Genomic DNA, 27,528 nt, shown 5'->3' with positions numbered 1-27,528 from the left:
TCAGACCTTGATTTTTACACATTTTCTGGTCACGTGAGAAGATTGTTGTTCTACACGGTCATTTTTACATTTAGTCAAGTTTTGACTAAATGTTTTAACATAGAGGGGGAATCGAGACGAGGGTCGTGGTGTATGTGTGTGTGTGTGTGTGTGTGTGTGTGTGTGTGTGTGTGTGTGTGTATGTGTGTGTGTGTGTGTGTGTGTGTGTGTGCGTGTGTGTGTGTGTGTGTGTGTGTGTGTGTGTAGAGCGATTCAGACCAAACTACTGGACCGATCTTTATGAAATTGTACATGAGAGTTCCTGGGTATGATATCCCCGGACTTTTTTTTCTTTTTTTCGATAAATACTTTTGATGACGTCATATCCGGCTTTTTGTAAAAGTTGAGGCGGAATGTCACACCCTCATTTTTCAATAAAATTGATTGAAATTTTTGTAAAGCAATCTTCGACGAAGGCCGGACTTCGGTATTGCATTTCAGCTTGGTGGCTTAAAAATTGATTAATGACTTTGGTCATTAAAAATCTGAAAATTGTAATACTTTATTTTATATAAAACGATCCAATTTTACGTTCATCTTATTCTACATCATTTCCTGATTCCAAAAACATATAAATATGTTATATTTGGATTAAAAACAAGCTCTGAAAATTAAAAATATAAAAATTATGATGAAAATTAAATTTCCAAAATCGATTTGAAAACAATTTCATCTTATTCCTTCTCGGTTCCTGATTCCAAAAACATATAGATATGATATGTTTGGATTAAGAAACACGCTCAGAAAGTTAAAACGAAGAGAGGTACAGAAAAGCGTGCTATGCAGCACAGCGAAACCACTACCGCGTTGAACAGGCTCGTCAGTTTCACTCCGTTATGCACAAGCGGCGGACTACGGTCATTGTGAAAAAATGCAGTGCGTTCACTGAGTTTCATTCTGTGAGTTCCACAGCTTGACTAAATGTAGTAATTTCGCCTTACGCGACTTGTTTTTTAATACTGTAATTTGTATACTTCGCCTTCTTCTGCCGCTCTCTTTTAATTCCCGTCCTACAACACACACGACAAATGCCTTAGTATTGGCGTTTGAAATTTCTATTATTTAAATGTAAATGCTGTGTTTGGAAGCCGTTCGTCTATTCTTCAATGGACAGAGTGGTTGTTTACGCTGTGTAATGCGTTTTAGCCCCGTACAGCATGCATGCGATCGCTAGATTACAGAGTTGAAATCCTCAATCCAAACATGTCTACGACACAGAAGTCATGACTCTTGACACAGGAGAGCTTACTGAAGAAAATCGCGCACCGATTTAAATTCCGATTTTAATTAATTAGCATAGTTACGGAGCATTTTCCAGAAAATCTTTGCAAGTGTATCCAAATTACAGCACAGCTAGTGCAATTCGCCAGATAACTTTTCCAAAATCACTCCTTTAAACGTCTTCTTCTATAGATAAATTTATAGTTGCTTTATACTACATGTAATAACATTTATGTATCGATCTATTTAAAAAAACAAAAACAAACGACTGCGATTGACCGCGAAAATCGACTTCGCTAATATTTTGCAAATAATATCTCTGTGGTAATTTTAGAGTGTGTTGAAACAGGTGTGACAAAATTAGAAAAATCAGTCGGACAGACTTTATGATGCAGAATTTGGAATATGATGACATGCCAAGAATCATATAAACGAGGGTATTTGACCGGTAAATTACAATCACAGGACCTATTTTGGAAGTGGTGTTTATCCCTGGTTTTCGTTTGTTGTAATGATGTGTTCCTGTTTGAATTATTAAACGTGTCTTTCCGCTTGAAATAGCGTAATTACATGACGTTTTCGTAGGCTAAAATTAGATCAGTTTCTCGATTCGCATAGTCATATTTCCCAGAGCATCCGAGCGATTTTATGGCATCAACATTCTGTATCATAAAGTCTGTCCGATTGATTTCTGTAATTGTTGTCACACTTTTTTCAACACACTCTGAAAATTCCACTGGCAAAATATAAGCGACATCTATTTTTTGGGGTCAATCGGTGTCCGATCTCATTAAGTTGGAATTCTTTGTTAATTTATAACCATTGGACGCATACACATGTAGACACACATATTTATAGTCTCGGCCAGCCACCTATATAACAGTTTTCGTGGTATTCTGACGGCACGTGACAAAAAAAAAGAGGAAAATGCAGTGTTCAATGAATACATGGAAGAATAAAGGAAAAGGAAATGACAAAAAACAACAAGTCGCGTAAGGCGAAAATACAACATTTAGTCAAGTAGCTGTCGAACTCACAGAATGAAACTGAACGCAACGCAACGCAGCAAGACCGTATACTCGTAGCACCGTCACTCCACCGCCCGTGGCAAAGGCAGTGCCAGTGGAATTGACAAGAAGAGCGGGGTATTCGTTGCGCTGAGAAGGATAGCACGCTTTTCTGTACCTCTCTTCGTTTTAACTTTCTGAGCGTGTTTTTAATCCAAACATATCATATCTATATGTTTTTGGAATCAGGAACCGACAAGGAATAAGATGAAAGTGTTTTTAAATTGATTTCGAAAAAAAAATTTTGATAATAATTTTTATATATTTAATTTTCAGAGCTTGTTGTTAATCCAAATATAACATATTTATATGCTTTTGGAATCAGCAAATGATGGAGAATAAGATGAACGTAAATTTGGATCGTTTTATAAAAAAAATATTTTTTTTACAATTTTCAGATTTTTAATGACCAAAGTCATTAATTAATTTGTAAGCCACCAAGCTGAAATGCAATACCGAAGTCTGGGCTTCGTCGAAGATTACTTGACCACAATTTCAACCAATTTGGTTGAAAAATGAGAGCGTGACAGTGCCGCCTCAACTTTCACGAAAAGCCGGATATGACGTCATAAAAGACATTTATCAAAAAAATGAAAAAAACGTGTGAGGATATCATACCCAGGAACTCTCATGTCAAATTTCATAAAGATCGGTCCAGTAGTTTAGTCTGAATCGCTCTACACACACGTCACACACAGACAGACAGACACACACACACACACACGCACATACACCACGACCCTCGTCTCGATCCCCCCCTCTACGTTAAAACATTTAGTCAAAACTTGACTAAATGTAAAAAAGGAAACAGAAGAGGACAAAAGAAAAAAATACTGTCTTAGGAATGACTAAAAGGAACTAAGCAGCAATAAGTAAAGCAATACTACATTAAAAACAAATGTTGCACTAGGTTGAAAAGAGCGTTAAGTTTATCAAGACCTTTCTTGCCTTGCATCACAGAGTTAGCGTACCTTGACAAGTTGTCGTTCTTGACGCAATACATTCACAGAGGGCGGTGTTCAAAGCACATGAAGGTACAATCCGGACACTGACACAAAACGGAGATCATCGTAAGGTATAATGTCGCAAACACAAAACGTTGACCGTAATCAAAGCCAGGGAAAATGTCCACAGCTTCTGACGAAGGATCAGAGACCAACAGACATCATCGTGGTCTTCATTGGATTTTCACACCCAGAGGGCGTTCCCACACCATCTGACGGTATAATTCTGACAAACAAATAAACACATATTTAGTTGTTTTTTCTAACGACTGAGTTTGGTTTGTTTGTTTGCTTAACGCCCAGCCGACCACGAAGGGCCATATCAGGGCGGTGCTGCTTTGACATTTAACGTGCGCCACACACAAGACAGAAGTCGCAGCACAGGCTTCATGTCTCACCCAGTCACATTATTCTGACACCGGATCAACCAGTCCTAGCACTAACCCCATAATGCCAGACGCCAGGCGGAGCAGCCACTAGATTGCCAATTTGAAAGTCTTAGGTATGACCCGGCCGGGGTTCGAACCCACGACCTCCCGATCACGGGGCGGACGCCTTACCACTAGGCCAACCGTGCCGGTATCTTTGGATTTGCAGGATAGAAATGCACACATGAACATTCATGTAGAATTTTAGACTACAAGTACAATATGTACACGTTGTTGTATAATATAGTATGTAAGACAAGAAATACACACCGGAAACGTCGATGTCGAATTTTCAGCAAGAAATACACACACGAATCGTTGGTTTGGAATTTAGAGTTTGGAGTTTAGATTAGAAATGTAACCGTTGGTGAATATTCGAAAAAAAATGCTGCCAGGAAACGTCGATCAGGAATGTCAGAACAGAAATACAAAAAGAAACGTCACTGTTGAAAACGGAGACAGAGACCCCACCCGGAAGTGTTGGCGCAAGATTTTGGATGAGAAATACAACGACAGAACTCGGTGGGAGAGTAATCCGATCACTGTTGTGGTCCATCAAACGAGTAGTGACATAACAAGAAATCTTCTTTTGTTCTCGACTGTCCCACTGAACACTGACCGCGTTTTCTTGACATTATTTCAAGCTTTGTACATTGTAATCGTCCGCCAAATCCTACTTTATGCTTTTTTTAAGAACACGCTCCATTGACTCCATTACATGTTCGCGGTATCGTTATTTGAAATTCTTGAATACAACTTATGTAAACCAAAACTGACCGTGACGACACTGTCCGTGACCAACACTGAGACGACTCGGACCAATCCACAACCCCTGGTCACAACACCACGCCGAGGATCTGACGTCGCAGAATCACAACAGGCACATTCTATGAGCAACCTTAATGTAGCTTGATTACGCAGACGACAGTTAACTGCGTTGTTCGCGCCCGACAAACTGTCAACCGGGTGCACTGTACACTCGCCGCGTCGATCGTATTGACAAGTCTCGTCTTCACACACCCGTGACCTGACGCATCAAACCTATTATCAGTGCAGCGTGCAATCACATGCTTTCCATACAGAGTGCAGAGAGTGGGCGAGTTTTGAGCTGACGACGTCTCTGAGAATAACACACCGCTACTGAACCAACACGAGACGGCCATTCAACCGTGGCGCATTCAGAGCGGAGCAGCCTTGTTTGTAATGTGATACATACAATGAACGGCAACTAGAAAACCTGTTTCCCTCTCTCTCTGGGTATCCAAAAAGAGGGCCTTTAAAAAAAATATAAATGTGTAGGTTTTTCCATGAAACCTGTTTCTGTATTTGCTGGAATTTAGTCAGTACAACGTAAAAAAGAACACTACAATGTTTGAACCACTTGCAGGAACAATGTGTCAATGTAGAAGTGTTTCTTTTGACCAAAGCATGGGTACGGTATTCAAAATAAGTCAAATGATGATGATGTAACGTCGAAAGTCTTTTTGTTTTTTGTGTGGTGTTTGAGGTATACGCCTTTTCTTTAGAATATTAGAAAAAAGAAAACTTTAAAAGTTACGTGCCGGACAAATATAAACAAAAGATCCAATAAAAAAAACCAAAAAAAACAACAACACAAAAAACATCACACACGCAACAAAAAGCCTTCTCGTGTTCCTGTTCTTGTAAGTGCTGGTCTAAACGTGTGAGTATATATAGATGATTTGCCAAGGATACAAATGTTGAGTTTTCTGTCTGTCCCCTCTATAAAAATGGTTCATCTGAGGCAAACACGTGTCTCGGCAGGTAGCGGGCGACACGAAGAGGCCTCTGTTGTGTTCTGTTCTTCAAGACGCCATCCGTAACCTCAGATCCGGTCAGACTTTTACGTGGGATAATTAAGACCACCCCTCTACTAGGTCACATACCAACAATCAACACCCTGGCTGATTTTTGTGGTGAGTTGGAATTTTTTTGATGAATACATTTTCCAAAAAGGCACCGGTGCCTTCAACAAAATTAATTCTGAAAAACCTCACCAACACCCTGCACAAAGAGAACCCAGACTGTTCATTGTTGGTATGTGACCAAGTGGAGGGATGGTCTTATCCCATGTAGCACCCAGACTGTTCATTGTTGGTATGTGACTAAGTGGAGGGATGGTCTTATCCCATGTAGCACCCAGGTTGTTCATTGTTGGTATGTGACCAAGTGGAGGGATGGTCTTACCCCATGTAGCACCCAGGCTGTTCATTGTTGGTATGTGACTAAGTGGAGGGATGGTCTTATCCCATGTAGCACCCAGACTGTTCATTGTTGGTATGTGACTAAGTGGAGGGATGGTCGTATCCCATGTAGCACCCAGACTGTTCATTGTTGGTATGTGACCAAGTGGAGGGATGGTCGTATCCCATGTAGCACCCAGGCTGTTCAGTTTTGGTATGTGACCAAATGGAGGGATGGTCGTATCCCATGTAGCACCCAGGCTGTTCATTGTTGGTATGTGACCAAGTGGAAGGATGGTCGTATCCCATGTAGCACCCAGGCTGTTCATTGTTGGTATGTGACCAGGTGGAGGGATGGTCGTATCCCATGTAGCACCCAGGCTGTTCAGTTTTGGTATGTGACCAAGTGGAGGGATGGTCTTATCCCATGTAGCACCCAGACTGTTCATTGTTGGTATGTGACCAAGTGGAGGGATGGTCGTATCCCATGTAGCACCCAGGCTGTTCATTGTTGGTATGTGACCAAGTGGAGGGATGGTCGTATCCCATGTAGCACCCAGGCTGTTCATTGTTGGTATGTGACCAAGTGGAGGGATGGTCGTATCCCATGTAGCACCCAGGCTGTTCATTGTTGGTATGTGACCAAGTGGAGGGATGGTCGTATCCCATGTAGCACCCAGGCTGTTCATTGTTGGTATGTGACCAAGTGGAGGGATGGTCGTATCCCATGTAGCACCCAGGCTGTTCATTGTTGGTATGTGACCAAGTGGAGGGATGGTCTTATCCCATGTAGCACCCAGGTTGTTCATTGTTGGTATGTGACCAAGTGGAGGGATGGTCGTATCCCATGTAGCACCCAGACTGTTCATTGTTGGTATGTGACCAAGTGGAGGGATGGTCTTATCCCATGTAGCACCCAGGTTGTTCATTGTTGGTATGTGACTAAGTGGAGGGATGGTCTTATCCCATGTAGCACCCAGGTTGTTCATTGTTGGTATGTGACCAAGTGGAGGGATGGTCGTATCCCATGTAAAAGCCTGATCAGATCTGAGACAATGAGGCGAACTGTTTTCACGAAGCGGAGTTGGCTTTAACGACGATAGGACGCAGAAGCCTCTTTTCTGAAATTTCGTTTTTTGCAGCTTGTAGAGGCATTGGGTGTTGCGAGCCTCATCTTTCTTCACGTGGCTTCACTCGAGCCGGTGTAGGATCCGGTCCGGTCCCCCCTCTGAAGTAGTCCCCCGGGGGACCAATTCGTGGCAAAAACTGCTCTAAAATGGTCCCCCCTTAGACATCCAGCCTCGTTTTCGACTGGTCCCCCTGGGCGATTTTGGTCCCCCCTCGCATCCAAAATAGGCCCCCTCTCGAACTGGTCCCCCTCTTTTCTAACCAATGTAGAGCTATGTCAGTATTTATTTTTAACTTTATTGTTACAAAACTTTATTGTCATAATAGGAACATTTTTTTTTAATATTTTTTTTTTATCTCTGGAACCTGGCTCCTCTTTGCTACGAGGATTCCGTCGTGGTAGAGCACATCCTCTCGAATTGTGTATTTTGCAGCAGTCTTTCTCAACTGTCTCTTTTTAACTTTAGTCACATCACGGTTTTCCCCTTTCGCGGTCAGAGGGTAAGTGTCATTTTTCAAATAGTTCAACACGTTGTCTTACAGAGTGTCGTCCATGATGATAGTCAATGAAAAACGAAGACTGGCTGACGGAATGAATTGTCGTGTACTTATAATTATAGGCATGTTTGACACGAGTCACGTGACGTGTCAAGAAGCGTGGCGACCGTTTTCTCATTCCATGTAACCTTCACCCAGTTCAAGATCATCTTGAATAAATTCTCTGTACAAAAATGAACATAATTATACATATAACGAAAGAGGTGTGTGTGTGTGTGTGTGTGTGTGTGTGTGTGTGTGTGTGTGTGTGTGTGTGTGTGTGTGTGTGTGTGTGTGTGTTTGCGTGCGTGCGCGCGTGCGTGAGTGAGTGTGCACGCGTGCGTGCGTGCGTGCGTGCGTGCATAATGTGTGTGTGTGTGTTTGAGAGATGGGGAGAGGAGAGAAAGTGTGGGGGGCGAGAGAGAGAGTGAGAGAGATCCAGAGTCACGTTTTCTACTGAGTTGACACACACTATAACAATAAAGTTAAAATAAATACTGACACAGCTTGGTTAGAAAAGAGGGGGACCAGTTCGAGAGGGGGCCTATTTTGGAGGGGGGACCAAAATCGCCCAGGGGGACCAGTCGAAAACGAGGCTGGATGTCTAAGGGGGGACCATTATAGAGCAGTTTTTGCCACGAATTCCGGGGGACTACTTCAGAGGGGGGACCGGACCGGATCCTACACCGACTACAAAGACAAGAGCGTCTGTCGAAGATCTGATCTAACTAAATGTTTATTTTGTAAAATGGTAGAAACGACTGCAGGAGGTTGGTGTGCAAGTGTTGGAGTGGGCTACGTTGTGTCATTCTGTTTGTTATCGTGATCGTTGTAGTGTTTTGTGGCCGTTGTATGTGCCAGAAGTGTGGAATTGCCGATCGGGGCATGCTGTCTCTCCGAAAATAACCTTAACCTTGTTTACGTGCTAACACTAAGGAGACCCCCTACGTCCACCCCTACACCCACTTGTTCTAGCCCCACGCAGCCCAACGGTGGCAGCAATTGCATTTCACACATGTCTCACACATGTCCTCTGTTCAAACTGCAGATCTGCACCTGATTAAGGACCGTTCTGCTCGAGTTCTCCACGTGATTTAGGACCGAAGAGATAGTGCTCGTCAGTGACGGGACGGATCGATTGTCAACCGCAAGCAGGTCGCGAGTAGGTCACGAGCAGGTCGCCTGTTGTGTGCGCCGTAAATCCTGCCTACGACATATTTGCACTTGTTTCAACAACGTCTGTGTTTGGAAAGCGTCCTGATACAGGGGAACCCCCCTATTACGACCTCCAAAAATCATATATATACCCCTTTAGGAGGGTCTGATGCTCCCAATAGGCTGTCTGTGAAGGGATACTTACTTCTCTCTCTATCTCTGCTAAGAGATTTTAACAAATCTCGGAAGAAAGTCTCTGCTGACTTTCAATTGTTTCTTTCACAATTTCTGATGTTTTATATATATATATATATATATATATATATATATATATATATATGCCACTTGACATTCTTTGTTTGGCTTTTCTTTTCCTTGATTTGGTTATATATATTATGACCACTGATGAGACACAATAGTGTCGAAACACGTGTCTGGTCTAGGTACAAAAACAATGGTCATCCTCAGGACTAGATTTCCTTGTGATACGTCCCCCACAAAGGGACTTTGCATTGTAAATCTCGGTCCCCCTTGAGGAGGGTCTGATGCTCCCAATAGGCTGTCTGTGAAGGGATACTTTTTTCTCTTTCTCTTTCTCTGCTAAGAGATTTTAACAAATCTCGGAAGAAAGTCTCTGCTGACTTTCAATTGTTTCTTTCACAATATACATAGCCTGCGCGGGTTGAAGCGGGAAAACAAGTTGTACCCCAAATGCACTTTGTTATCGCAGACGCACAATGTTGTACCCCCCCCCCCTCATTCCTCCAGCCCACCCACCCCCCCCCCCTACCCCTTCCTCCAGGATGGTACCGGCGGGTGTAAGTGTTTTGCACTGGACATGGTGAACACTTAAATGCACAGTAAGCCTCCCGTAAACCATCACCAATACTGTCATGCTTTTATACACAGTACAAACACCCTTTCATTGACACATTCACCGCTTTTGAGCATCCTAGGTGCCCTCCGTAAAGAGCGAGCAATTTTCAAAGAAGTTATTTTTGCGTGGTTTATCTTACCCCTGAGCCATCGCGAACCCGTGTGATCCAGTTTCCTTTTTTCACAATGTAGTCGTCAGTTTTTGATTTCAATGCGACTCGCTGTAAGTTTATTTGCAATAGCACGTTATTGTGTACCTCTGAATCTAAACGCAACAAACGGCTGCGATTCACACGAACTAGAGCGGTGGCAGTTGACTGTTCAGAGGAACGGGTGCTAGGCACAACCGTCGTCTGCTACGAGGAAGACTGTTTGCGTGACTCGTTTCCGGGCTTTTGTTTTATCAAACTTTTAAAACTTCGAATTGTACTGATTTTGTCTGGATGAAAAAAGATTTCTTTTATGATTTAAGAATGTTTGTGCAACAAGCTGTCAATTTATTATTTACATTTTAAAAGTTAGGTCTAGCACCAAAACGAGGCGCCTGATTCGGATTGTCCACGAAAATAAATTCTTTGAAAATGTCTCATTCTCGACAGAAAGCAGCCAGGTTGTTCCCGTTCGGTGAGCGTTCAAATGGAAGTATGCTTGCACTGTATGTAGAGACTCGGGGCCGGGGAGCTCAGTGATGGTTTACGGGAGGTTTACTGTGCCTTTAACTACATGTATTGGAGAGAGAGAATACCTTTTAGCACTGAGACAGTCACGTGACAGTCGACAGCTTGACGTCGTGTCAGTCCTTAACAACAACAACAACAACAACAACAACAACAACACCAACACCAACACCAACACCAACAACAACAAGAGCACTACGAGGTCAAAGTGAGGGTGACATGCACGTGACTGTGTCAGTAACCCGGATGACGAGAACGAGTCGAGGGCATTTGGCAATCTTCTTCATTGATTCTTCTTTTCTTACCTGTTCTCAGAGTCGCAGTTGAGGTATACGAAACGTGAACCTACATTATCAGAATATTATTAAACAAGCCAATTAAAGTGATATTGACATTTGGTCAATATGTCGGCCTGAAACTCAAACTGAGATAAAAACTGAAAACCAGTCATCATCGAGACTACAAAAAAAAGGATAATCGTGTTTTAACTAAAACTCCCACTGAACTTGTACCGAAACAAGAATAAGTGAAATAAACGAGCTTTTGGCAATGTTGTTAACACATAAACATTCCCATTCAGGTGAGTTGTTGAAATGTGTGTAAGTTGGTGCACAGACACCATTGAAAACGAATGGCTGAGCTTGGCTTTTTGAGTCCGTTTTGTTGCTTGGTAACTCTGCATTTACTTTACATTAACCTTTGTTTAAATATTCCTTTACACTAACCTTTGTTTAAATATTCCTTTACACTAAGCTTTCGTTATATGTTCAGTTACACCAACCTTTCTTCATAATATTCCTTTACACTAAGCTTTCGTTATATGTTCAGTTACACCAACCTTTCTTCATAATATTCATTTACACAAACCTTTCTTTATATATTCATTTACACAAACCTTTCTTTATATATTCATTTACACTAAGCTTCTTGATATGTATTCACACTGACTTTTCTTTATAAATCTATTTAAAAGCAGGCAAGCCACGATTGTCCACGCATAGATTGCATTGTGTGGACCTTAAACAGTCATTTGTCTGTGGCCTTGCTCTATATCGATATGTCTTGTGTTGTGTGGACCTTAAACAGTCATTTGTCTGTGGCCTTGCTCTATATCGATATGTCTTGTGTTGTGTGGACCTTAAACAGTCATTTGTCTGTGGCCTTGCTCTATATCGATATGTCTTGCATTGTGTGGACCTTAAACAGTCATTTGTCTGTGGCCTTGCTCTATATCGATATGTCTTGTGCTGTGTGACCTTAAACAGTCATTTGTCTGTGGCCTTGCTCTATATCGATATGTCTTGTGTTGTGTGGACCTTAAACAGTCATTTGTCTGTGGCCTTGCTCTATATCGATATGTCTTGTGTTGTGTGGACCTTAAACAGTCATTTGTCTGTGGCCTTGCTCTATATCGATATGTCTTGTGTGGACCTTAAACAGTCATTTGTCTGTGGCCTTGCTCTATATCGATATGTCTCGTGTGTACCCTAAACAGTCATTTGTCTGTGGCCTTGCTCTATATCGATATGTCTTGTGTGGACCTTAAACAGTCATTTGTCTGTGGCCTTGCTCTATATCGATATGTCTTGTGTGGACCTTAAACAGTCATTTGTCTGTGGCCTTGCTCTATATCGATATGTCTTGTGTGGACCTTAAACAGTCATTTGTCTGTGGCCTTGCTCTATATCGATATGTCTTGCATTGTGTGGACCTTAAACAGTCATTTGTCTGTGGCCTTGCTCTATATCGATATGTCTTGTGTGGACCTTAAACAGTCATTTGTCTGTGGCCTTGCTCTCTATCGATATGTCTTGTGTTGTGTCTGTGGCCTTGCTCTATATCGATATGTCTTGCATTGTGTGGACCTTAAACAGTCATTTGTCTGTGGCCTTGCTCTATATCGATATGTCTTGTGCTGTGTGAGATCTCTGAACTGAGACTGACCTGACCCCCTTTCCTGTCCGAGTTTCGGGAAGTGTTGGTACAGGTCTACCCGGTAAAGTCACGGTGCCCAGATCACGGGGCCCTGCCTAGTGAAAGCGATCCCGTAACTCAGGATTATCTCTTTCATGCCTACCCCGCTGGACTCAGTTATACCTCCTCCTCTTCTTTTCTCTGCCGGTCAACACCATTAAAATTATGTCCCTGTTTGACTTCGTTACACTCTGCTTTCTTCTGTTTTTCTGGGAGTCAACTATGGAACGCCCAAACTGACTTTTTACCGGGTACAGTAGAGAGAGAGAGAGAGGGAGAGAAAATTTGTGTTTGTCTAATTATTTCCAAACCGGCCAGTACAATGAATTCCTGAACGGTTTTACATATATTAATATTTTCAAACTGACTTTCGTTCACATATCCCCTTCTAATAATGTAACAATATTAATAAAACGATTGTGAAGCGTATACAGAGTATCCTGGAGATCTTGCAAATAAGTTGGGCATTCAAAAACATAGTGGTCAACTGTTTCTGCACCAGTGCCGCATTCACATTCACTTTCGTTATTTAAATGACGAATAACTAAATGCTGCTTCAAATCGCTTATCGACAATCTCAGTTTACAATGTAACATTTCTAGGTCTCGAGTCCCTCCGTAAAAGTGTGCTGGGGGAACAACATCGTCCCTTGGAAGAAAACGTTTCAAATAACTCAGTGAATCACTTTTGTTCCATATTCTGGTAGTGTGTTCCAAATGTATGTTACAGATGGTACAAAGGATGATCGATACAATTCCGTTTTAAATTGTGGCATCTTGCGATTTAGAGGTCGTCGTCTGTGATATGGGTTTGACTCGGATACCGAAGGCGGGAGTCTTAAATTGAAATAATGGGGTGTTTTGTTATTTACCATACCGGTATTGTTGAGTTCAGTGATATCCGGTAGATTTGCTAATCGACCGGTAGATTGAAGACTACCGGAAGAAGTTAATGGGTAAAAAGTTAGTTTTAGCGTTTCATAGTCAACGCCATATTTCTTTCCGCGCTGGACTCTCTTGCACTCTCTTCAGTCTCTTCCTTTCTCTGGCAGTCAACACCGGTGACGCCATAGCTGTGAGCGTGACTTTCAATGTCATGGACGGTCACTGTTTGTGGTCATGCAGGCCCTGCTCACACGGTTCAACGCTGACTGTTCGCTTCTGTTACCTAAGTCGAGCCAACATTCAGTGATGTCCGAGACTTCAGTAACCTTGATGTGGTTGGTTGTTTGACCTTGACGTCCCTTCAGCCTAGTTGGCCATGCGGGACCGACCTCAATGCTGGAGTGACAATAGGGATGTGAAGGCCTGGTAGAACAGTGCTCGGTGTTTCTATGGCCACAAGGGGGCACAGGACAAAGTATTTCTATGAGCACAATAGGGCACAGAGGCCAATGTTTCTATGGGCAAAAGGGGGCACAGTGACCAAAGTTTCTATGGCCACGAGGGGGCACAGGGGCCAATGTTTCTATGGGCACGAGGGGGCACAGTGACCAAAGTTTCTATGACCACGAGGTGGCACAGGGGCCAAAGTTTCTATGGCCACGAGGGGGCACAGTGACCAAAGTTTCTATGGGCACGAGGGGGCACAGTGACCAAAGTTTCTATGGGCACGAGGGGGCACAGTGACCAAAGTTTCTATGACCACGAGGGGGCACAGTGACCAATGTTTCTATGGCCACGAGGGGGCACAGTGACCAAAGTTTCTATGGGCACGAGAGGGCACAGTGACCAAAGTTTCTATGGCCACGAGGGGGCACAGGGGCCAATAGTTCTATGGGCAAAAGGGGGCACAGTGACCACAGTTTCTATGGCCACGAGGGGGCACAGGAGCCAATGTTTCTATGGGCACGAGGGGGCACAGGGGCCAATGTTTCTATGGGCACGAGGGGGCACAGTGACCAAAGTTTCTATGGCCACGAGGGGGCACAGTGACCAAAGTTTCTATGGCCACGAGGGGGCACAGTGACCAAAGTTTCTATGGCCACGAGGGGGCACAGGGGCCAATAGTTCTATGGGCAAAAGGGGGCACAGTGACCAAAGTTTCTATGGCCACGAGGGGGCACAGGGGCCAATGTTTCAATGGCCACGAGGGGGCACAGTGACCAAAGTTTTTATGGCCACGAGGGGGCACAGTGACCAAAGTTTCTATGGCCACGAGGGGGCACAGGGGCCAATAGTTCTATGGGCAAAAGGGGGCACAGTGACCAAAGTTTCTATGACCACGAGGTGGCACAGGGGCCAATGTTTCTATGGGCACGAGGGGGCACAGTGACCAAAGTTTCTATGGCCACGAGGGGGCACAGTGACCAAAGTTTCTATGGGCACGAGGGGGCACAGGGGCCAATAGTTCTATGGGCAAAAGGGGGCACAGTGACCAAAGTTTTTATGGTCACGAGGGGGCACAGGGGCCAATGTTTCTATGGGCACGAGGGGGCACAGTGACCAAAGTTTCTATGGCCACAAGGGGGCACAGTGACCAAAGTTTCTATGGCCACGAGGGGGCACAGGGGCCAATAGTTCTATGGGCAAAAGGGGGCACAGTGACCAAAGTTTCTATGGCCACGAGGGGGCACAGGGGCCAATGTTTCTATGGGCACGAGGGGGCACAGTGACCAAAGTTTTTATGGCCACGAGGGGGCACAGTGACCAAAGTTTCTATGGCCACGAGGGGGCACAGGGGCCAATGTTTCTATGGCCACGAGGGGGCACAGTGACCAAAGTTTCTATGGCCACGAGGGGGCACAGTGACCAAAGTTTTTATGGTCACGAGGGGGCACAGGGGCCAATGTTTCTATGGGCACGAGGGGGCACAGTGACCAAAGTTTCTATGGCCACGAGGGGGCACAGGGGCCAATGTTTCTATGGGCACGAGGGGGCACAGTGACCAAAGTTTCTATGACCACGAGGTGGCACAGGGGCCAATGTTTCTATGGCCACGAGGGGGCACAGGGGCCAATGTTTCTATGGCCACGAGGGGGCACAGGGGCCAATGTTTCTATGGGCAAAAGGGGGCACAGTGATCAAAGTTTCTATGGCCACGAGGGGGCACAGGGGCCAATGTTTCTATGGGCACGAAGGGGCACAGTGACCAACGTTTCTATGGCCACGAGGGGGCACAGGGGCCAATGTTTCTATGGGCAAAAGGGGGCACAGTGACCAACGTTTTTATGGTCACGAGGGGGCACAGGGGCCAATGTTTCTATGGGCACGAGGGAGCACTGTCGTCAATGTGTCTTTGGGCCAAAGGTGGCAAAAGGGGGCACAGTGGCTAATGTTTTCACGGGCACAATAGGGCATAGTGGCCAATGTTTCTATGGGCACAAGGGGGCACAATGACTAATGTTTATATGGGCACAAGGGGGCACAGTGACCAATGTTTCTATGGGCACGAGGGAGCACAGTGGCCAGCGTTTCTATGGGCACGAGCGTGTGTGTGTGTGCGTGTGTGTGTGTGTGTGTGTGTGTGTGTGTGTGTGTGTGTGTGTGTGTGTGTGTGTGTGTGTGTGTGTGCGTGCGTGCGTGTGTGCGTACGTGTCTGCGTGCGGGCGTGTGTGTGATGTTTAATCATCACAACATAGTGTCAGCCGGCGCTGTGCGGAGAGCGTTACGCATGAATGAATTTTATCGACGTGCAATAACCCAGGCCGGGGAGGGAGGGGGGGGCGGGGGGGGGGGGGGGGGGGGGAGGGCGGAACAGGGAGTGCACCAAGAACCTCGATCAGTCCTCAAGATTTTACAATCACCTGCGTCAGAGCAATAAAGTGCGCATCATAAAGGCAGCGCATGCACCGACGACTCAATCAAGCGTTGAGACACACACACACTCTTAATTCGTACATTTTGTCGATCAAGTTGCGGGACGTACCTCCGAACAAGACTTTTTTGAAGGATATTATGATTCTTTTTTTAATTTTAATTTTTTACAAGATTGATAAGACTTACTGCAAAAGAATCTGAGGTTTAAGGATCCTTCTGCCATTTGTTGAGAGAAGCCTGAATTGCGAGTAGTTTTTAAAGAGTGGGCCTGGGACCAAGCTACCTCCAAATCAGTAGCGGGGCGACCATCCCCAACCCAGCGGGTCACAGGTGGTGGATTGTGAACGGCCCTTATACATAGGGGTTAGCTGCGAATAAGCTAGCTTTAGCAAATAAGCAGTCCCGAACCAACTAGCGATATTTTGCCTAGTCAGTCTACGGAAAATGGCACCATAACCAAGGATTTATTGCTAAAGAATTTCTGTTTTCAGATTCATGTTCTGCTATGTTTGTAGTATGTCTGGTCAAAAATCGAGAAAAATATAATTATTTTTAAAAAAGTTATCAAGTGTGTTTGTCAGTGTGTATTTTGTCACAAAGCGATTCTACGTTTTTTACATTGTCTGAACTGTTTTGACACCACGAACATCAAATATAACATGCAAGTCACAGTTTATGATTACAATATAAAAAAAATGTCTAAGATATTAAAAATCAAAAGGTCAAGGTCATTGGGTCATAAGGTCAAATTTGTTGTTTATGCGTGAAGTGAAGGCTGTGTAATCATTTTCAGCAGCATAACGAATATTTTTTTTATACACGCACTAAACACACACACACACACACACACACACACACACACACACACACACACACACACACACACACACATACACACACACACACACACACACAGAGGGGAAATTCCAAAGTAATTGGTACAAAAGGTCATATTTATTGTTTTCAACTAAAAGTAGAATACTGTACTCATTTTAAACCAAACATCATTTTTGTGAAGGTTTTGTTCTACAAAAACATAAGTATTCCTGTACAGGAGAATGTAAGCGCACTCAAGCAACATTTAAAAAGGCCACAAAGTTTGCAGTGTAAACTAAGAAAAAGTAAGATGAATGATGTCAGGAAGTCGCTGGATAGTCTACCGCGTGACAAGGGAGCAGGGTATACAAAAGCAAACCATTCAAACACAAGCAATGAAACAACAAACGTAAACAAGGCAATTGATTAGATAAAGCATCACATAATCAAATAATCGACAACATTTTAAATTCAAAGCACATAACTCCAACATCATTACACAAACATTGCACAACATTCATAAACATTATTGACCAATAATGTATTCACAGCGTTAGTCATGCATTGGTCGACTGCAGACTGCAGAATTGAGCATCAAAGCAGTCATAAAACACTCAATGAATGCATCCACTGAATACAAATATCTGTGAACACATTCTGTCATCAGAAAAAAATCAGGAAACAACAGGAATGATAATAATTATGTCCCTTGAAAAACATCTCACAACATCAGTCACTGTCATAGAAATAAAGAAAGGCTCCAATACACATTTGTACATTTGAAAAACATCTCACACCGGTCACTGTCATAGAAATAAAGAAAGTCTCCAATACATATTTGTACATTCTCCAAAGAGCAATGCTAGTTGTTCTCTTAATCATCTGTCTGTAGAAAGGCCTGCCCAACATCGATCCGTCCTGCGTACATGGTGACCGGCTTGGAAGCTCTGGTAGACATCCTTGTGAGTTTGTTTCAGCTGCAGCATGTCCTGGAGATACAGGTGGAGGGATTTGGTGTAGAGGTTGTGCCCTGCTGCTGCCATGAAAGGCATCATTTCATGGACAGTGGACAGATGCAGGTCCCAGTTTCCTGTGCGTTCAGCTTTGAGGAACTTGCGCAGAATGTCAACCATGTCCATGTACTGAATCCACAGTGCAGCTGTGGGGTGGCACTTGAGGGTTTGCTTTTGGCATTCTAGTTTTAGCTGAATCGATGCGATTGTCTCATCAACGCAAACTTCTCCTAGCGGGATAGCTCCACTCATCAACAAGTCCCACATGTTGGCTGCACGGGCAAGGTCCCCATCAGGCTCCTCGCATGAGACAGGAGCATCTTCATTTGCTGATGGCGCGATATCATCCACTGTCCCAGCAATTTGCACATCTTCTGGTACATCTGTGCTATCAATTTCCTCAATGGAGACGTCACTTAGTGTCACATCCAGGTCTGGGAGTGGCAGAGAGATTTTGAACGTTTGTGAGGTCAGGAGTGCGTTCAGAGCCGAGTCAACCAGAAAGTGGCCTCTAACTGCTCGGGACACTGCCTTGCCTTGAAGCATGTAGTTGACAGCTGTTGGTGCATATGTCAGTTCTAGCACCTCCTGCAGACCGCTGCCCTCCATCAAACGTCCAATGCAGCCCAAAAAGCTCATTTCCATGTGAAAACCTCCAAGCCTTAGAACAATGGAGGCCAAGTCAGCATCATCAGGTTTGTTGGCGACGATCTCATGGGCTTTCCAAAATAGGGGCTGGTCGAAAGTGAGCACTGGAGTCGAGCCATGTCTCTTTGCTTCCTTCGCCGTGAACAGCAGTGTAGAGTGAATGCAAGTCAGATCACCAGGGTTCATGTCGATCATTGGCAAGAAGAAAACGCTCGACTTACCAGGGTGACGGTCGTTGTGGACAGCCTGCATCGTTCCAGACCATGAAGGTCTTGCAGGCTTCAGCGGCCACACCACCTTCCACAAGACATCAAGGTGTATAGATGGGTCAACAGCTCGCAGGTTTTCTAGTTCCCTGTATGTAGTGTTCCCAAAGTGAACTGCCTTTGACTGGAAATACACGATGTCAATTGTTCCCTTTTCTTTTGAATCTTTGGAGGTGACATCCAACCTAGGAATAGGCGTTGTTCGTCGTGTTCCAGGAGTTGTGGTAGCAATCATTCCCATACCATGGAAAGAATTGTATCCATCCAAGGTACAGGAATTGTGATCCACATTGTCAGCCACGTATTGTAGAATCACATTCTTGGCACATCCTGGAATATCTGTACTTTGGGACACAGCTGCATTTGCCTCAAATCTCTGCACCTCTGTGTAGGAAGACGAGAAGCCCATCGCATTCAACACATCGATCAGATATCGGGAGCCAAAATGGTGGTGCATTTGGACTCCAAGTCCAATTTGAAGTGGGGCGATGACAACCCTAGGTCGAGCTGCCTGGACAATTGCTTGTCTCACAGATGCAATTTTATTGTCAGCATCTTTTTCGCTGAAAATCAAACGCAGGAAAAGCTGAAGGGACTGGGGAACAAAGTCCAGGTTGTACGCCCCTGAAGAAATATCCTCTGATGTTGGATATTTCTTGTTTGTCGTTGCAGAAGCAGCTTTTATTTCATTCTTTATCAATGCTGCAGCAGCTTTCACCAGCTTCAGTTTTTCACTTTCGTCGTCATTAGTCTTCGGAGAACTGTAGAAATCATGAAAAATGGATTTAGCTGTTGTGCGGAATGTTACAACATTAGACTTGCCCAGAATGTTCGCTATGATGATTTTTTCATCAAATCTCTCCAAGAGCTTTTCCTTCATCCATTTGGTGGTGTAACCAACCCCTCCACTGAACTCTTGCATTTTCTGCACAAGCTCTCCGATGGTGATCTGTTCGTCATCGTGGTTAATGAGATATTCTGCTGTTTTCTCAAAAGCTTCAAGTTTTTCAGTGTCCGGTGATCTACCCACACTTCGGCTTGGAGCGTTTGTCAGTGCGTATGCACCTGGCTTGTCATTATAACGTTTGGGAATTGACAGACCAAGTGCTCTGAAGTTACAGTTACAAGTTATATGGTACACAGCATCTGCTGCATGCAGGTCTCTTGCAAATTCAAGCTTTCCCTTGACGATATCTGCCCACTCATCATTTCTTTCGTCACATTTTTTCAAAATTTCAGTTTGTAAAGATAATGTTCTGACTCTGTATGCCTCATCAGGTCCACGTGTTTTGGAAAGATTTACCAGAGTCCCACAGAAAAAGCAGCAACTTGCAAAGTCAAATCTGTGTTGCTTAGATCGTGTGCTTCGCTCTCCAAGCTCAGTCTTATCGGTATCTCTGTTTTGCTGTCTTAAGTCTTTCTCGATATTATTGTCGTTGGTGTAATCCCTTCGACACTCGATATGCACCCTTTGACCAACTGTAGGCTGAACGGTTCTGTTCTGTCTTCTCTGGCTCGAATCCTTGATTCCTGTATCAACAAACAAATAACATTGCTCACTACAAACTCTTTTTTTATAGACATTTCAACAGAAGCACGCAATTTGTTAACCGGCTATGACCCCACACACTTGCTTTGATAAGTCTCACTGGATGACATCCAGTAATACAACAAACTACAAATACAGCACAACATGTAAAAGAACACCAAAGGGAAAAAACAACAAAAGAACAAAAACAAACAAAATAAAAAAGGACATAAAACAAACAAACAAACAAACAAACAAACGTTATAGTATACGGAACACAAAGAAACTCAAATTTATCATAAGAATTGAAACAAATCAAGAGAGAGAACATACTTGCACATCCTTTCTTTCCCAGGGTATTAAACTCGACGTCACATGGTTCGTTGCATATATATTGGACAGGTTTTTAATGGATCATCCATTGTGGTAGCCTTTGAAGTGCTGCAAGTAAAATAGTTTTCATGAACACAAATTTGTAATGTTCAACATTGATAACAGCACCACCATTAAATACCACAATAATATATAGTGCGTCCTGCATGTTACTTATGTAATCAGTTGATTCTAGAGGAAAACAACTAAAACACATGAAAATAGGAATTTTGACTGGAATGTTCAGCCATACAAATCCTTGCTAAAAGAGAGTTTTTCAGGCGGCAGTACAGACAGTGAAACCTTCAGTTAAAGTATTTTATGGAATAGTCAAACCAAAACTAACCTTCATTGTTTTAAAGTTGTAGATGACCACAAATAAACGTCCATGCAGCTCTGGTGTATCACAAAGACTGAAGTGAAAAACTGCTTCAAATAATCAAACTGTGAAGATTCCAGCAAGATGGTATCAAAGACAGGCTGTGCTGTCAGACCAGAGTTATGGTGAGAGCATCCGGCGAGCGCGCGGTCACGGCGATCAGATTACTGATAGCCAGCCTCCCTTACCCTCTATCCAGGAACCCCCTCATCCCCCCCTCTTCCTGCTGCAGAATGGCAGGCGAGTGATGCCATGATCTCTCTGTATCGAACTTTTAATCGATCATATCTCGGCCGTGCGATCTTCAAATGGAGTCGAATTGTGTATGCATGTTAAGTGTTCCATGCTGAGCGCAGCCATTATAAAATAAATTCTTTAGGATTTAATCCTTAGTCTCCGGCAGAATGACTGAACAAATTCCTACCAGGACGGGGTGGGGTAGAGGGTGGCTCCACTACTTCTACACAATGCCCTACATGTTCAATGACAGGTTCATCATGGCGATTAAGAGCCGCCATAAAAACTCTAGCTACGGGGAAGGACACCCCGGAGAAACAAACCCGGGCAGACGATGCCCGTCAGCTTTGGTCGGCAAATCGTCTACCAGAAGGAAACTGGGATAATTAGAAAACCAGGAGATCTGAAGACGGAGGTATTAGGCCTTTGGCGCTCTCTAGACAACCATGGTACCACTGACGCATCTACACACAAAATGATATATAAAGAGTGGGCCGAAAACAAAACGCTGAATCGGCATCGCGTAACCCTCTGGGTTGTCGAGACAAGATAAAAAAAATCAAAAAAATCTACAGAAATAATGTGCACCAAGCTAACATAACAGGGTCATACACATTTCAAGCGCACGGTACACTTCACTTTGCTTGATATTTGTGTTCTTCCCCTCTCGAGAAGGAATACTTTATGTTGCATCTAGTATAGTGCAAACCGACATGTTGTATTGATTCAGTTTCACACCTGGTGTTTAATCCCGATCCCTGCCTGTTGCTCGCACGATACCCATATACTCTTCAAAAAAAAGTTAAAGACTAGTCACGAAAATGTATTATACAATCTTCTAGTTTTAGAGTTTTATCGCCGAAGCTATCACAACAGTACTAGTCACTGAAAGTGCGAGATAATTACGATACTTGTTGTGGTACATCGATTTGATTTGAAGAATGCAGTGTTTGTCTGTGCAAATATCTGAATAAACTCGCTTAAACATTAACGCATATACATCTGAAAATCCCTTCCAATCATCTTGATCATGACCTTAAAAAGATGAGTTTCTGGTTCTGAGTGCATGTCACAAAGACGCACTAGAATACCAAATGCGATACACAAATCACAGCATAACAGAAAGCTCCAATCCACTTTGAAAAGACATCATGGAGCTTGTATGAAAACGACGATTAATGGAAGTATCCTACTCCGCCTTTATATTACTGTAATATTGGTGTGATACTTCGACCGGCCGGCGTTGGATACAAGCTCCTGTGATAAAGACTGACGGGCGGAGAACAGACACAGTGTCTGACACTTGTTTTCGAAAACTATATGTCTCTCCATCGTCCTTGACTCTTGGACTCAAGCGTCCTTTAAGATGTGTCCGTGTTGGATGCAAGCTCCTGTGGTAAAGACGGACGCAGAACGGACATTCAACACAAACAATATGTCTCTCCGTCGTCCTTGACTCTTGGACTCAAGCGTTGCTTCACGATGTGGCCGTGTTTGATACAAGCTCCTGTGGTAGTAAAGACGGACGGAGAACAGACAATAAACGAAAACAATATGTCTCTACGTCGTCCTTGACTCTTGGACTCAAGCGTCCTTTAAGATGTGGCCGTATTTGATACAAGCTCCTGTGGTAAAGACGGATGGATAGCAGAAACTAACGAAAACAATATGTCTCTCCGTCGTACGTCCTTGACTCTTGGACTCGAACGTTCCTTCACGTTGTCGCCGTGTTTGAACTGTCTCGACGACACTCAGTGGAGCCGTCATGTCACGGCGCTCTCTCGCCATCTTGGGTCCACCTCTTCCTCTGAGTCCCTCACCTCCACCTCCCCTTTTCTATTTGTCGCGTCTGTTCGCTATCCCTAGCGAGCGAATTTTCCGCGGCATTTTTGTTACTCCGCAGTAAAACCGAATAATGTCATTATCCGCTGAGGAAAGTTCGCCGCATACTCCCCTTCAAAGCCTCTTCGTTTCTTCTTCCCCTGCGTTCGTGGGCTGCGACTCCCACGTACACTCGTAGGCATGGATGTGGTTTAACGTGTATGACCGTCCCCCCCCCCTCCGCCACTTAGGTAGCCATATTCCGATTCCGGGGGATGCGTGCTGGGCGTTTTCAAGAATCAAATGATCACTCCCGAAGAAGACTGATAGAGGTACAAAATAAAACACAATACATAGTCACTTTATTAGTAACTTGGAAAAGAATGTGTTCTCTTTTATGAAACAAAATTTTAAGAACAAAGCACAAACAAACATACAATTATAATACATACGTGTAGAAATGGATATCGAATTTCTAAAACTGTGTTACATCCTAGACGTATCCCGTTAACCACAACACAGGTGCTAATGACTCCTAAGTTTGTTCAGCGAATTACTTCATAGCTGGCGTACATTGGCGTGAGTCATGGGAAGATAAGTTCACAAAGTTTAAAGTTTGTATTACAAATGGTCTGATAATTATGATGAATAAGTCTTGTAGAGTCTTGCTTTTGAAAAATACAAATAGGACAATCATGTTGACAGCAAAAGCCAAACTCTCTCACCACATATATATATATACAGATACCAAGATTATAGATATTGGTGTACAGTACAGACTTGACCCAGTTTGGTTAAAATTCAATGTTAAACTTTATTGACGGTTCACCCCCCCTCCCTCCACCCTCATCCCCCCAAAATCACCACCACCACCACCACCACCACAGATTGGTAGATCAGCCAGCCTAGGCGACAGGCCTGGCCGCAGAGGGACGCCACAAGGACCCCGTGAAACGCTTGGTTGGTTCTACGGTCCTTTACTCGCACAACCAAGGCCGCCAGTGGGGCGGAACGACACAAACAATGCTACGACCACTGGTCACTGCTAGCTCAATGCCTGACACTCGCCTGACCCCTCCCTCCCATAGACTCGGTTGCACCCACAGAGATATAGAAGGAATGGTGACATAGCTATCGCAACAATCCTTCACAACCATTTCAAATTTACCACTGAAGGCTCTGGTTTTGACCTAGATATTATACAGGGTGGTCAAAAAACCCCGCCCTATTTTCTTTTTGATCTCATATTTGACTGCAAAGAGAGATTTAAAAAATGTCTTCACCAAACAATAGCAGAATCATGGCAAATTATGTCTTGCAAATTTGGTTGAAATTGGTTTGTCCTTAGTAGTTGATAATCTGCTCTATCCAGGGTCCTCTTCGTAGACGAACTGCTGAAACACGAACGTTGAAATTGTCCATGACTCGTCCAATCGTGTCAGCTGTCAGCTTGAATGTGCCTGATTTCCCTTCTGATGTCGTCCTACAGAGCTGCCAGGGTCTGGGAATTGTTGCTGTATATTCTGTACATGTACTGGGTACCTCCACAGAAAGTAGTCGGGTGGGTTGCGATCAGGGGAATAAGGTGGCCAAGGGAAGTCAGTGCGTCGTGAAATGAGCCTATCGCCAGGAAAGAGGATGCTGGATAGAGAATGAGAGAATAATGTGTTGCTGTATGTTTATTGTTACGTTATTTTGTTAGAATGTGTGTGTATTTGGTGTCTAAATACTATGGTTTTATTCATAGCTGATATGGAAAGCGCGAATAGCATAGTTTACTGTGGTTCGCGCTATATAAGCTGTCACTATATGTATTATTATATTATTATATTATCAACTGCTAAAGACAGACCAATTTCTACCAAAATGTGCAAGACATAATTTGCCATCATTCTACTATTGTTTGGTGAAAAAATGGTCTAAATCTCTCTTTGCAGTCAAAAATGAGATCAAAAAGAAAAAAATAGGGCGCTTTTTTTGGACCACCCTGTAGATAGAGTCGACGTAGATATTGCCCACAGGATGGCAGAGCCCCAACAGATATCAAGGCCGAAGTGCACGAGAAAGTTACAAACCGGGTGGGTGCTAGCCGCGGTGTTGGATTGGTTGAAACTGAAATTTGTTGTGATTTTAATGAATCAGACCCCGCGGTTTGTTCTCACCGTTTTTGTTGGCACCCATTTTCGCTTGGTGCACCCCAGCCCAGATGCCCACCCAACTCTCGTAACCTGGTGCGTGTAAAACACACCTGCATGATCTAAAAGTTTCACGTGTAATTGTTATTTTGTTTGTTTGCTTAACGCCCAGCCGACCACGAAGGGCCATATCCGGGCGGTGCTGCTTTGACATATAACGTGCGCCACACACAAGACAGAAGTCGCAGCACAGGCTTCATCTCGCACCCAGTCACATTATTCTGACATCGGACCAACCAGTCCTGGCACTAACCCCATAATGCCAGCGTACATTTAGTTTTCAAAAATGTCCTGAAATGTTGGTGACGCAAATCCCACGTACTAGGTACGGTATTGGGCGTACGACAAACCGAAAATGACCACGTACCTAGTACGGGGTGGGCAGGGAAGGGGTTAAGCAAACAAGCAAACAAACACTGACCTTCTTGCTACCCTGGATCTCCTCTTTAAAGGCCTCCAATAATCTGAGAAAATGTGGTATTGAAAAGGAAGTAGTCTTAATAAAACGGGGGATAAATTTAAAGAGGTTATAAACAGAACTTAGCCTGAGACTTCAAAGGGAGAGAGTCTTGAAATAGGGCTTCCGCTGCCTTAGGCACCAAACTGAGCGTTGGCTCTGACAGTTCTTATTTTTATTTCCTTTTATTTGTGAGTACATGTGTGTGTACGTGTGTGTGTGTGTGTGCGTGTGTGTGTGAGTGTGTGTGTGTGTTTATGTGTGTGTGCGTGTGCCACGGTGTGTGTGTGTGTCACGGTGTGTGTGTGTGTGTGTGTGTTGTAATAATACGGACAATAGGATACTGTGGTTGCAGACCCGGACACAGACCCGCGCGTGTCGTGTAAAGCATTGAAACTGAAACTCGATCTCCCGAAATGGATTGAATGACAGAATAACAACTTGATGTAGCTTGTTTTTAAACCCTGAAAATTAGTGTCATTCTGTGCAGCATGGCAGTGTTGAAGAGATAGGCTTTAATTTATTATCATGGTCACTAAAATACTGTTCATCTTGTTCATAAACACTTTGTGCGGTGATCTGGAATACTTGCTGAGAACACACTCCTGAAACTCGGGCGTGATATTTCTAACAGTGTGGACAATTTGGCAAGTTAACACGTATTCTGGTGGGGTTTTTTTCTGCAGCAAACTGGTATAAAAGGAGCGGGGTTTGTTTGTTTGTTTGCTTAACGCCCAGCCGACTACGAAGGGCCATATCAGGGCGGTGCTGCTTTGACATATAACGTGCGCCACACACAAGACAGAAGTCGCAGCACAGGCTTCATGTCTCACCCAGTCACATTATTCTGACACCGGACCAACCAGTCCTAGCACTAACCCCATAATGCCAGACGCCAGGCGGAGCAGCCACTAGATTGCCAATTTTAAAGTCTTAGGTATGACCCGGCCGGGATTCGAACCCACGACCTCCCGATCACGTGGCGGACGCCTTACCACTAGGCCAACCGTGACTTGCAAAGCAATACCGGTTTTGGAGCGAGGATTCCTAATTGCAAACAAATACATGTTTTAGAGCAAGGATTCACACTTGCAAAGCAATACCGGTTTTGGAGCCAGGACTGATTCCTAATTGCAAACAAATACCCGATTTGGAGCGAGGATTCATACTTCCTCAGAAAGCCCGGTTGTCAAGTGGAGCTAGGATTCCTATTTGATTAGAAACACTGGTTTTTATTTATTTATTAAGGAGATTTCTATAGCGCATAACTAAAAGCACTATGCGCTTTACAATATCACTAGGTATAAGCACACGCAAACATACTCTGATTAAATAGAACTTAGCCTAACAAGACATACTAAGAACACTAAACATTTGAGTTCATACAAAAATAGAGAATTAAATTAAATACTGGACAAACGATTAAAATAAGCTTAAGGCCTACACCGACTACAATGGACTATTTCAAATAATTTTTTTAGTTAACTATAAAAGGCAGTGCATAAAACTCCATAATCCTAAGAAGGTCGAACAAATAAAAAACATAAAAGACTATTTAACTAGGCTATAATTACTTCGTAAAAGATAATAAACATGGAATACAAAGCTGTAACTTTTAACAACAAATCTAAAAAGATTTTCATGCCATATTGCACAACACATTTTGACACACACCCAACCTCACACAAGCACACATACACAATTTCACACACACACACACACACACAC

The 27,528-nt window shown here is 43.7% G+C and overlaps 1 protein-coding gene across 7 annotated transcripts in view; it reads right to left on the bottom strand.

The window, feature by feature from the left end:
* The window catches only part of LOC138971708 (uncharacterized), a 75,108-nt gene that overhangs the window by 40,078 nt on the left and 7,502 nt on the right, over positions 1-27,528 (bottom strand). Inside the window, exons 1-2 of one of the 7 annotated variants that reach the window (XM_070344490.1) lie at positions 4,537-4,700; positions 3,299-3,557 (exon numbers count right to left, since the gene is read on the bottom strand). The exons of 1 other annotated variant lie outside the window; for it this stretch is intronic. The gene's annotated coding sequence lies outside the window, so the exon portion shown is untranslated. Of the gene's footprint in view, positions 1-3,298; positions 3,558-4,029; positions 4,423-4,536; positions 4,701-27,528 lie in introns of those variants that run through there. 5 more of the 7 variants (XM_070344514.1, XM_070344497.1, XM_070344505.1 and 2 more) reach the window with 5 other exon arrangements.

This window comes from Littorina saxatilis, linkage group LG1, assembly GCF_037325665.1.
Source record: "Littorina saxatilis isolate snail1 linkage group LG1, US_GU_Lsax_2.0, whole genome shotgun sequence".
NCBI lineage: Eukaryota > Metazoa > Mollusca > Gastropoda > Littorinimorpha > Littorinidae > Littorina > Littorina saxatilis.
The sequence above is the reverse complement of the archived record's forward strand: the minus strand, read 5'-3'. Positions and strand labels throughout refer to the sequence as shown.